Raw genomic sequence first — 13,437 nt, forward strand, 5'->3', positions numbered from 1 at the left:
TCTGTTGAAAATCCCTGCAAGTGTATCAAGTTCACCCTCGCAGCAATGAGCACTAAGCTTTCCTTTCTTCTTGAAAAATATAAACAAAACAAGAGGAAAATATCCTCTGGTCCTGAATCATATTTTCTTCATAAAGGTGTAAAATGGAAGCTATTGTGCTTCCTGCTATTTGCATGTTTCTGGAGAGGTGAGAGAAAAATCTTGTGCTTATTTTATAGGTGTTCCATGTGACATTCAATGCAAACCTCCTTCCATCTAGACAGAGTAATTTGCAAAATATTACAAAAGAGATTACACTAAAAGGGTTCATTGGTATCTCTCGGCTGACAACCGCAGAAGCATTAGCTTAAAACTGAGAGAGAGAGAGAGAGAGAGAGAAAAAAAAGTCTGATCACATATTCTCACAAGCTATATAAAGCTGATGGGAAGCCCACTTCTACTGTCAGCCTGAGAGGAAATTTAGAAAGTCCAGAGTGTGGGTATGTTTAAATTGTACTGAACGGATGTAACTGAAATTGGGGGGGGGGGGGGTTATAGCAAATCAGCAAGAAACCTGGAAGGGTTCTAGAAAATGTGCTAAACTTTTTGGGGTTAGCCATAACTCAGCAGAAACCAAACCAAAAAAATTAGGTTGTTCCAGATTTTAGTTAAAACAAAACTCAGCTGAGTGAAAAGGGCATGGTTGGTGTGTGTTCCCCCTCCCCCTTCAGCAGCTTATCTGAGGTCCCAGTAGCATTCCCAGTGTCTTCCTTGCCTTCTCTCCTCCTGCCATCATCAATGTCCCAATATGTCACAGGCTTCCTTTCAGGGGAATTGATTTCTTTGTAAACTATTAAATAGCATGTGGTGCTTCTATTGCTGCAGGGAGTAATAACTAGCCTAAATTACATACAAAACCTGCAAAAAAAGTTATTCGCTCACCTGGAGAGGATGTCTTGGGATTCCATACCATGTAAGGCATATACAAAAAGAAGAGAAAGTCAAAGAACATGAGGAAGACCCAGAAGAAGATGGAGAGACTACCACAGCATCAATTAACGATGGATGCCAGAAGAGCGAGAGCCAGAATTTTGTATTTCCTTTGACATCCAAAGTGGTAGAAGGAGAATAGGAAGGAGGAGAAGGAGAAGGAGAAGGAGGAGAAGGAGGAGGAGGAGGAGGAGGAGGAGGAGAAGAAGAAGAAGAAGAAGAAGAAGAAGAAGAAGAAGAAGAAGAAGAAGAAGAAGAAGAAGAAGAAGAAGAAGAAGAAGAAGAACCACCACCTAGCAGGAGATGTTTGGAGCTCTACTATGTGTTGGATAGGGACCCTGAGTTTATTCAAATTTCAGCATCACTGCATTGGATAGTTCATGATTCCAATTATGTTGTAAGTAGATTTTGGAATGCTTTTTTACATTTGAGATGGGAGAGGCAAAACTCCTCATGTGAGTTTGTGCATAGAATCATAATCTGTGGAGTATTCACATTTCTTTTTCCCATTTGTTTTATCGTTTTATTGGAGACAACAGAAAAAAAAATTCTTGACTGCTAGATCATTAAAGCAATACCTTCCATTATTAATCTGACTGACTGGGAACTCCTGTGCAATGCAGAAGATTTCAAGGGTTCATGTCTATGGTAGCACTGTCTATAGTAGAGCCTTCTAGGTTTAAGTATAAATTCCAAAACACAGCCGTGTTATCTTGGAATGCTGCAGTCTATCAGATTCAAAAAGGCAACTGATTGTGGATGATTGTTCTAGAAAATGTGTTTGGCTTCATGTGGAATATGAGCCAAGAAGATTGAGTTCATTTGCTGCCTGCAATGAATGGAACATGGCCAACTTTCTCCAGAAGTAGGGAGCAAAGGAAAGTGCTGAGAAAATTGAGGGTAGGGATGCTAAAGGGTTATCTTCTATCTTTCACTTCTACTATCAACGTGTCCTGTGGCACGTTGGTAGTAGAAGTGAAAGATAGAAGAAGAGGAGGAAAACAAAGACACTGAAAAGATTGGGAATGGATGGGGTAGTGGAATATTTAGCACTGGGAGCTGAGGAAGGAAGGAAGAAAGAAGGAAGAAGGGAGGAAGGAAGGAAGAATTGTTGTGTCACTGATGTTCTTGTTTTGTTCTCAGTTCTTCCTGTACTTCTACCCATTGCCCTGTTTCAGCCTATACATAATCTATAACAGTCCAGTTTAGTTTTATGCATCAAATCATCTGAATAATATGTGGAAAACAGGTGCTCTCTCTGCTGAATACTTCACATACAAAATCTTTTGCACATCCTTAAATTAGATCAAATAAAATAATTCAACCTAGACTGTAGTGAGCAATCATGTATTGGCTGGCGCTGCTCAATACAATCTAACAAATCATTTCCTTTTCAATTTTATGTTTCCTCATATTGTTTTCATAATATTTCCCATTTGTTATTTAATTTTGTCACAGTAAGCAAAACTCTTTCAAATTTTATTTTCCTTTTTACTATATTGTGAATCTTAGTGGACTGCTAGCATGTTCCCTGGCTCAAATACTGTTTGAACACCAATGACATTTATTCTAAGAAATCATTACATTTACATCCAATATATTGACCAAACCAAATAGTTCAAACATACATAGCAGGGGCAAAGGATTCCCCTGCTAGAAATTAAATGTGAGAAATGGGCCTACCTACAACTTGCACTAAATTAAATGGCTGGTTTTCTTGGAAGGAAACAGATTCATCCATGGATGCCTATTAATTCTGAAACATTACCATTTCCAAATATTAGCCTGATTTTTCATAAGCGCTCCAATGTGAATCATTCTTTTCTTTAAAATGCATTTGCAATTGGCAAGTAGGCCTCAAACTACAGATGGCAGAACAGCTCTCTTTATTTGCCTGTCCTTCTCATTCTTGGAAATGCTAAAACAAGCAAAACAAACAAAAAACAAACAACCACCCTCTCCCCAGAAATTAAGATTTTGGCTTCCAAATCAGTTTTAAAGTGGATTACATATGTTGGGCTGTCTTTAACTACATTAGCTAAAGTTGAATGCATCAGGTTTTCAGTTTTTGCTCTGAATGGCCAACTAGTAAATGAAACTGAAAAGAAATAAACTGCTTGTAAAAGTTTATTTTTTGAGATTAGTTTGTAAAAACTAGTCTCAATGTCTTGGCATACACAGAAGAATAGAAACAACAGGAACTAGAATAGAAATAGAAAGAATAGAAACTTCATGCATTCAAACCAGCATGCATGAAGCAAAAATGTACTGTCAACCAATAAGGCTGCACGTAAGGCCTTGGCATTCACTGGGACGTCAAATTCTAATACTGAGTTGGAAGCACACCACTCTCAAAACTGCAGCATTTTTGGCAGATGGAACTGCTGCCTTCTTTTTGACTGCACCACAACTTTATCCTGAAGATGGCTGGGGCGAATACAGGTGGTGCTTGTCTTACAACCACAACTGAGCCAAAAATTTCAATGGCTAAACATTTGAGACATTTGCTAAGTGGTGTTTGCCCCATTTTATGATCTTTCTTGCCATGGTTGTTAAATGAATCATCACAGTTGTTAAGTTAATAACATGGTGTTAAGGGAATCTGTCTTCCCTGTTGACTTTGCTTGTCAGAAGGTCACAAAAAGTGATCACATGAACCTGGGACACTGCAACCGTCATAAATATGAACCAATTGTCAAGCATTCAAACTGATCAAGTGACCATGGGGATGCTGCAATGGTCATAATGTGAAAAATAGACATGCCATTTTTTTTTCAGTGCTGTTGTTAACTTCTAATAGTCACTAAACAAATAGCTTTAAGTGAAGGACTGCGTGAACTATAGCAGACCATAGGATCAGGCGACTGACTGAATGAATCAGACCATATTTAGCTTTATGTAACAGCTATGAATCCATAGACTTCTTGAAAGTTAAACATTATACCCTTTTTGTTGCCAATTTAGGTAGATCTACCAAATCCATAAACCTATTTCTTTCAAATTTAAAACATATAAGGTAATATCCGTTTATCTGTTGGTCCACACTAAGTTCCTTTTCATATGATCCTTTACTTCATTTTCCTTATTCAACTACTGAAATGTAATACCAGCCAACTAGCCACTTCCTGAAATGTACTGCCAGAGACATTAGAAACCACAGAAACAAAAACATTTGCAATAGAACGAAGTTCCTACTTATAAACTGGACAAACTTTAAAAGTTACAGTTTTGTTTATCAGCCATTTGGAAAACCTTGTACAACAGCCTTCCCTACCCAAAAAGTGACTTTGCTGAATGTTAACTTTCATGGGAGGACTTAGGGTTTTGCGTGCCACCTGTGGCTCAAATGCCATTGGTTCGCCATCATGGCCCTAGAATCTTTTAGTCAAAGTTTACATTAGAGAACCTTAGCCAATGAAGAGCAAATCAATGCATTCATAGTTAATAGTTTTCTAAAGATCTATGCTATTTATTCATTTTCTTGTACTTATGTCTCCCTGTCTCAAAACATTTTTTTTTCAGGATCTGTCTCCATATGAAAAAAAAGGGGAAATTAATATCCTTATTCATCTGCTGCAAACGTGAAGATGAACTGAGGTGCTGAAAAGGTCCACCTCAACAATATGGAGTACCAAACAAAGAAAAGGCAGCAGAAAATATCAGAATCCAAACCTCTGGCTCTAGTGAAAAAAAAAGGAGTTGTAGAAGTCTGTAAAACCAGAACAAGTTAGAGTTGTGTCAGGCAGCATGACAATGAGTTCATTCCTTCTTTGTACATCCAATGTGTACCATCAACCCTAAACTCTCATACTTTAGCCATGTGAAGGCAGTCACGTGGGCTGCAGCCTGGCGGAAGCCATTCGAGCAAACCAGTAGTTGTGATCACAGCTGGGTAAGCCCACCTTCAACTGCACTATCCTTTCCATATATAACTAACTTTCTGGCTCGTTCCCCCTGCCCACACTGCCCAACTGAGTTCCATGCCATGCCTGCTGTACTCACTGCAGCCAGGTGAGTTGATTAGATGCATGTTTGAAGCTATGTTTCAGCCCCGAAGAGGCATGCATGAGCGAAGCGAGCAAATGCTCGCAACCAGCGAATCGGTTGTTAACGTAAGTGCAGCCCACCTCTGCTTGAATGTCAGGTTATTGTATTGTTGGGTTTCTTAAATTTAGTGGTCCACCTTCTGCATGCTGAGTTTACAATGGATGGTATTTTAAAACAGTTTAAGGAGATAAGGGGTGGAGAATAAGGCCTTTTTTTTTCATAATAGTAATAAAACTTTCCTATTTTCTCTCAAATGAAGTCTGGTTCCCACACACCTATGTAAACTTAAAATGTAAGCAATTAGCTGTTTATAAGATTTGAGGTATCAAATTCTGCTCACTTAGTTTCTAACCAAACCCCCATTTTATTTAAATGTGACCCAAATATTTGCTAACTACTGAATTATCACTGACTGCTAAACAGGAATTCTTGCTCAGATGTCTTCCAAGTTCCACCCAGATCCTATTCTGCTAAGGTTGTTCAAAACCAATCTATATAAATTTGACTCAATAATGCACAGAATTTATGGTTTGTTTTTTTTGCTTTTTCTTTCACACAGATTATTATTTTGAGTAAGAAACCAATTTAATATTGTGGCAACTTGTTCTCTAAACCAAGAGTAGAAAGTTTCGGTGAAACCACACATTTTCTTCCACATTATCCCAATTTCAGGACATGAATTCTCCTCCTCCAGACCAGATGATATTCTAAGCACTGTGCCCAAAGCTAACTGAATATAAGCAGGAAGCGACAGTAGTTAGCAAATGGTTATGATTTAAGGCCAACATTTTAACATGAATTTATTTCGGGAAGCTATTTTCCTTTTAACAAATTACTGCAATAAAAGCTGGTTGGGGGTGGGTGAGGGGAGAATTAACTTGATCTTCATAAAAAGAATTCTGTCCCTTCATATTAGCTGGAGTTTAAATTGATAAATAATTCATTGATAACAGTAAAGGCCTTCACTTAGGCCATCTGAACAGTATGGAACTTTGGAGGACTTCCCATTGTATTTTCCCCATCTGTAGAATATGGTCTTGGTGATAGAATGAGCATTTTTTTTTTAGCTAACCACAAGTCATATTTATCATTTTTGGGGGCATAGATGTAAGGAAAAATAGGTAAATGAGACTTCAAATAGCTAGAATTTCTATGCATTGTTTCTGTAAAACCACTTCACTGAGAAATCACAACACAATCAGAAATCACAACACAAAAGAGAAAAGTCCATAAAGAGAATTGTCAGAGCCTTTTATGCATTGGAATACCGTATTATATACCGTGAGTATAACACACACCTCCCCCCCCAAAGTGTGGAATGTTGGTGTGTCTTATACATCGAATACAGCTATTTTTGGCCTCCTGAAGCCCCGCCCCCGCATCCCATTTTTGTGAAAAATGGGGAAAAAATGGGCTGTTTTTCACAAAAATGGGGGTATTTTTCCTCCACTCCACAGAAGCACTGCAGCCTTATGCAGGGCTAGGAGGAAAGGGAAAAATGCCCCCGTTTTAGTGAAAATGGGCAAAAAACAGTCCGCTTTTGCCTTCCCCCACTCCCCAGAAGCACTCTGCAGGCTTAAGCAGGGCTGGGGGAAGGGAAAATTTTCCCCATTTTGGCAAAAAACAGGGTTGATTTTGCCTTCCCCCAGCCCTGCTGAAGCCTGCAGAGTGCTACTAGGGGCCGGGGAGGACAAAAACTTTTTTTTCTTACTTACCTCTTCAAAATCCGAAAAATACGGTATAAGACTCTGACAATTCTGTTTATGGACTTTTCTGGTTCTCCCTTTCATTGTTAGGAATCCCTGAATACTAGGATGTCGGGTAAGAAACGTAGGATACTTTTTACAAAGCTAGATTTTAGCTGCTTCTTCCAAGAATTTTGTCATATCATCACTCTGTGACCATTTCTCTCTTTTTTAATAGATGTTCTAAATTTGATTCCCTTAATATTCTCCTACAAGCTACATTATGCAGGTGGCACATCCTCTGTGACAGAACGTAAGACGACTTCCTATTCCTAATTTACAGATTATTGCATGAGTGGGGGAACCCACTTTATCTTCCTAACAAGTAAATACAGAATTTTAAAAGAACGTTTGAAATCAGGGAAAGATACATTGCACACACGGAAATCAAGTTTCTCATTTCTAGATGTACCCTGAGTTATTCATCTTTAGATCAAAACTAGTGTTCTTACTAAAAATAAAACATAATAAAGCCATCCAATTTTTATATATTATTTATGAAGCAGAGGATTGAAAGCAGTTACCCCCAAATTAGCTATTATACATATACATACAGTGCATTCAGAAAGTATTCAGATGCCCTTCACTTTTGTCAATTTTGTCATGCTGCAGCCTGATTCTACAGCTTATCGAAATTCATCTTTTTCTCACTGATCTACACTCAGTACCGCATAATGACAAAGTGAAAACAAAATTTTAGAAATGTCTTTAAATTTATTAACTAGTGGAATGGAATAATTAACCAGTGGAATGGCTTCCCTTCAAAAGTTGTGGATGGCCCATCACCATAGACTTTTAAAAAAAGACTGAACAGCCAGTTGTCTGAAATGGCATTGGGTCTCCTGCTTGAGCAGTAGGTTGAACTAGAAGACCTCCAAGGTACCTTCCAACTCTGTTATTCTGTTAATTTTGGAGATGTGCTTCCTGTCAAACCATTCAAAGAACAAGCACAGATCAACTTGAAAAAAACGTACCACTTTGACTTAGAAGGATTCTATAAAGATGAAATCCACATGAAACTATAGTACTGATCATATTTAAAAGGGTAGGCTTTAAAGGTAAAGGTTCCCCTAGCACATATGTGCTAGTCATTCCCAACTCTAGGGAGCAGTGCTTATCTCCGTTTCAAAGCCAAGGAGCCAGTGCTGTCCGAAGACATCTCTGTGGTCATATGGCCGGCATGACTAAATGCTGAAGGCGTACAGAACGCTGTTACCTTCCCACCAAAGTGGCTCCATTTTTCTACTTGCATTTTCACATGCTTTCGAACTGCTAAATTGGCAGAATCTGGGACAAGTAACCAGAGCTCACTTGTTATGTGGGCTAGGGATTCGAACTGCTGAACCGCCAACCTTTCTAATTGACAAGCCACTGAGCCGTCCCATCTTTAGGTCTATCTAATCTTTAGGTCTATCCATCTAAAGGAAATCTTTAGGTATTGCCTAAAAAAATCATTCATTTGGAACAATATGCCTTAAATTGATAAAACAAAAACTGCAAAAAATGAATTTGGCATTAAAACATTAAAGTGTTTGAAGGAAACGACATCTTACCATAGTGAATCTAGTATGGGTTGGGGTTTGTGGCAGCTAGTTGACAGGAAATATGGTCCAGATGTAAGGATGGATTTGATTAAATATCAATATACCCTAAATATTAACATTTCACTGCCAGTGAAGAATTGAAAGGCAGAAAGAGAGTGCTTATTTCAGCAAGACAGTGATTTGAAATGTAGCCTGAAATCAGTCAAAGTATTTAGTTACAAAAGATAAATGTTTTTAAATGTCCCCATATCGGAACATTACTGAAAATATGTGGTCAGATCTCAACCATGTAGGGCTTATAAAGAAACATAAGAATATGTCTGAACCAGAAGAGTTTTGAAAAGAAGAGCAGGATGGGAAATGACCTCCCAATGCAATGATAGAAATATGCTTCATTGTTTTGTTATTTTGAATCTGTATATAATTGTTCATAAAAGGATGCAAAGTATGCGTTCAAATCGGCAAGAACATTAGTTGTTTAACTTTGTACACTTTAAAGGTTGTGTCCGCTCTGATTCATTTAGAGTTTATTGAAACATACCATTTGACCAGCCTAAACATTTGCATGCAACTGTTGGATTTACACGTATTTTTCAGAATGCTATTTTTTTAATATATATTCTCCATATAACTGAGATGGTACAGGGTAAATTTTCTGGAAAAGTAATTATTATAATTGAGTAGCTGATTGTACATAATCATAAAGGCATTTTTAAGGCTATGTTTAAAAAGGAAGTCGATCCAGAACACAAATGCATTTGGCTTACAGGAGGGACAGCTAAACCGAATGCCCCAGTAGTGTTGCAGAAGAATTGGCAATTAGACAAGTGCTATGTGTATTATCTCTTAGAAGAAGAAAGTAATTATTTGTCTTCAACAGACTGTGACAAAGAGTAACTTGACATTATTTAGAAGATATTACTGCATACTAGATATTTATTATTCAGGAAGGGAAGTTGTTTTTTTAAAATAATTCCCTTTATAAAGGATGAGTGCCTGTTTCTAGAAGAGAATTGTTTCTACATAAAACCATTTCAACAAATTCCAGTTAACTTTGCCTATCCCAATCATTATCAAAGTTCTGACAATTTTCAATTAGCCCATGTTTACTTTTAAGTATGCTTTCTTTAAAAGGCGTAATTGGAAGTTTTACAGTATGTTGAACACAACAAACAGCTATTATGGCCAAGTCTTCTGGGAAGTATGTTTCTCAGTTCAGAAGGGGTCTTTCATTGGGTATAAGACTGTGATGAAAATAAATGTGATTCTAGAAAGTAATGCTTTGTTCCTTAACATTCCAACCTTAAATATGTGGGCTATGGTTTCTGGCAGATGTCACTGCACACTTCAGAATTTGGACAATATGGATGTTTTAATTTTTTTGCAAATCATGTAACTGTTGAGAATTACAAAATTGAAAGTTAAATATCAGTCAATCAAATAAATAAATGCCCTGCTCCCGTATCTGCCTGGCCTTATTTCTCCTTATAGTCTTGTTCACTTCTTATGATCCTTTCAGAAGGACCTTTTTCAGTTCTAGGTCATAAATTCTGAACTTGCAGGATTTAGCCTCATAACTCTGGAATCAATTCCCTCCTTCTCTTTGTCTCTACAATGACCTCAAAGGCACTTAAATATTTGACACGAGTTAGTGGAAATCCAATTATCTCAATTTATGCTTACTCTTCTCGCTTAAATATTGTTTTATTTGACTTTTGGATATATGTGCATTTGTTAATACCATGAAGCAATGTTTTAAATATGTATGGTTCAGTGGTGGGATTCAACTTTTTTTACTATTGGTTCTATGGGCATGGCTTGGTCGGTGAGGCATGGCTTGGTGGGTGTGGCAGTGGAAGGATACTGTAAAATCTCCATTCCCTCCCCACTCCAGGAGAAGGATATCCCCTGGAGAAAATCCCCATTTCCTCTAGATCAGCTTGGACTTGGGAGGCAGAGACTAGATGGGGGCGGGGCCAGTCAGAAGTGATATTTACCGGTTCTCCAATCTACTCAAAATTTCCGCTACTAGTTCTCCCAAACTGGTCAGAACCTGCTGAATACCACCTCTGGTATGGTTGTTGCATTTGGTTTCTCCTAGTTAATATTCGTGTCCAGTGCTATTGGGATATTTTCTTGTACAGGAACATTTGTATGTTGAACTGTGTATGCAAAGGGAAGTTTTCTAAACAGATCTACAAAGTTCTAAAGATATCAAAAGGATAATCTATATGGCATGCATGAAGTCCCATTCTCAACATAAGCATTGGAGTAAGTTGTAAAAATAATATTTGCATATAACTACAGTAAACTATTGTTTCTCAAAAGTGTGCCAGCGTATTTCCATATTGATTCCCTGCTAAGATTTCAGTTTTCTGAACCTGTCTTCAAAAGTTACAAATCAACAACTACAAGAATGTTACCTGCCTGATTGCACTAACTTGTTAGATCTCTCTTTCTCACATACATGTGATGGCATGCAGATTTGGGCAGGTATAGATAGTTAAAAACGTGATCTGGTGGTATCCTTTTTATCCATATATAACTCCTCAGAGTAGATTTTTTTTAAAAAAGGTACTCCCTCAAAAAAGTAACAGTTGATTTGATGCTACTAGTTTTATCTGGCAGCAGGTATCCTACTACATTTGCTTACAAAAACATTTAGGGGTTCTATAGATTTCTCTGGGTAGCAAGTAAAGACATAATGCAAATATTCCTTTATCAGATGGGATAGAAAATGAATGGCTCACACATTGCGAAAATGATTGCTACATGATTCTACTCAATTTCTATTGAAAGGGTTCATTAAATAAAGATTGACACTGTTAAGCTACACTCTCAAGCTGCAGGAGAGCATAACAAACTTCTGTTGAATATAGATTTTGTTTTCAGGTAAGAAGATTTTTTTTGTACTTTTCTTTCTCTGAATTTTACACCCGTTTTCTGAATAAAAACTCATCCAATTCATTACGGTTTGTTACGAAATCTGCTCATTTAAATAGATCATTCCGTAATATCATAATAATTCATTGATGCTCTCACCTAATTTAACTGTTCCTTTGCAGATATTTTTAATGCAAAGGATATTATCTCAAATATGATGAGCTTAAGCGAGACACTAAAGCCTTAGTCTTCTCTTCCACATAACTTAAACAATAAAATAATAAACCTTTTTATTGATTATTTCAATAAAAGTAATACTTGGGTATACCCAGAGGATGTAAGTTACTGCTTCTATATTACTTGGGAAATAATTTGGTGTTTGTGGTTAGAAAGAATTCAAAACTTCCCGTGTTGGAACATTCACAACTTCTGAAGGCAAGTTATTCCACTGATGGGTCTAACTGTCAGCAAGTTTCTCCTAAGTTCTAGGTTGCTTCATTCTTTGATTGGTTTCCACCATTGTTACTTGTCTTGCTTTCAGGTGCTTTGGGGAATAGGTTGACCCCCTATCAGGGTTCTTTTCTTTGGGACCTTAGGCCTGCCACCCCTTATTCTTTGTGGCAACCCCGTACACATTGGAACACTGCAATTATGTCATCCCAAGTCCTTCTTTTCATTAAAGGCATGCTGCTCCCATTCACTTTGATTTCAGGAAAGGAGTCAAGATCTCCCTTTTCTGTCATGCTTTATTGGTCTGAATTGGCTGTAGTCTTAACTTTTAAAATGAGAGTTTTATTGCTTATATTTTCTCTTTCCTTCTTTCTAATGGTTAGGCACCTTCAGTAACTTTTGAGTAGCAAGATGGGATGTAAATGCAGTAAGTAAACAACCAAAGGCTATCAAAAGATAGAAAAGAAATAACCTCTTAAAATCTTGCCCTTCTTACTATCTAATATATAAGCCTCCTAATAGGTGCTCTTAATACATGGAGAGAATACTGACCTACAATAAGGAGGGATGGGTAATGCCATGACTACTAGATTGGAGGCTGCACATAAATAGTTTATTATCCTTTCCTCCATAATTTCTAGAATTTAATCACCTTCCTCTTGGTGATCTCTTTCCTTGGCAATTGCATTCTTGATATCTGTTCCAACAGCAGATTAGCCAAGTATTATAAGCTTGTTTTTTTCCCCCTTGGGAAGAAATTGCATTAGGACAATATTCATTTATCTTCTCTGAGAGATCATACAAACAATTCCTCAACCTGTGCAGTAACAAGAGTAGTAGTGCTGCCAAGAGTATAATGGGGGTAGGAATTGCAGAGCATGTGCGGGCTATGGGGTTACCAACATTGAAAACCCTTAATGGAATATTAACAATTGTGGAAATTGGACAAGCATTGCTATCCATCTGCTGAACTGACATAGGCTACTTTAGGTCCAAAGAGTTGCAGTAATTGAAAAAGTATGATCTACTTTCTCATGAAGCAGGCAGATATACAATACAATACAATAGCAGAGTTGGAAGGGACCTTGGAGGTCTTCTAGTCCAGCCCCCTGCCTAGGCAGGGAACCCTATATCATTTCAGAGAAATGGCTATCCAACATCTTCTTAAAAACTTCCAGTGTTGGGACATTCACAACTTCTGGAGGCAAGCTGTTCCACTGATTAATTGTTCTAACTGTCAGGAAATTTCTCCTCAGTTCTAAGTTGCTTCTCTTCTTGATTAGTTTCCACCCATTGCTTCTTGTTCTACACTCAGGTGCCCTGGAGAATAATTTGACTCCCTCTTCTTTGTGGCAACCCCTGAGATATTGCAACACTGCTATAGCGTTTCCCCTAGTCCTTCTTTTCATTAAATAGACATATCCAGTTCCTGCAATCATTCTTCATATGTTTTAGTCTCCAGTCCCCTCATCATCTTTGTTGCTCTTTGCACTCTTTCTAGAGTCTCCACATCTTTTTTACATTGTGGCGACCAGAACTGAATGCAGTATTCCAAGTGTGGCCTTACCCAAGGCATTATAAAGTGGTATTAACACTTCACGTGATCTTGATTCTATCCCTCTGTTTATGTAGCCTAGAACTGTGTTGGCTTTTTTGGCAGCCGCTGCACACTGCTGGCTCATTTAGATATCTGATCAGCTTATTAAAGAAAGCTACCGTTATACAAAGTACCTTCACAACATGAAATGGAGATGTAGATAGAGATATATATACAAATGCCTTTTACAAGACAAAATAAA

At 37.7% G+C, this 13,437-nt stretch overlaps 1 protein-coding gene across 6 annotated transcripts in view; it reads right to left on the minus strand.

Annotated features, from left to right (window-relative positions):
- Positions 1-13,437, minus strand: part of NCKAP5 (NCK associated protein 5) — a 631,235-nt gene that overhangs the window by 82,210 nt on the left and 535,588 nt on the right. The window lies entirely within an intron of this gene.

Source organism: Natrix helvetica (assembly GCF_964273705.1).
Source record: "Natrix helvetica genome assembly, chromosome: 1".
NCBI lineage: Eukaryota > Metazoa > Chordata > Lepidosauria > Squamata > Natricidae > Natrix > Natrix helvetica.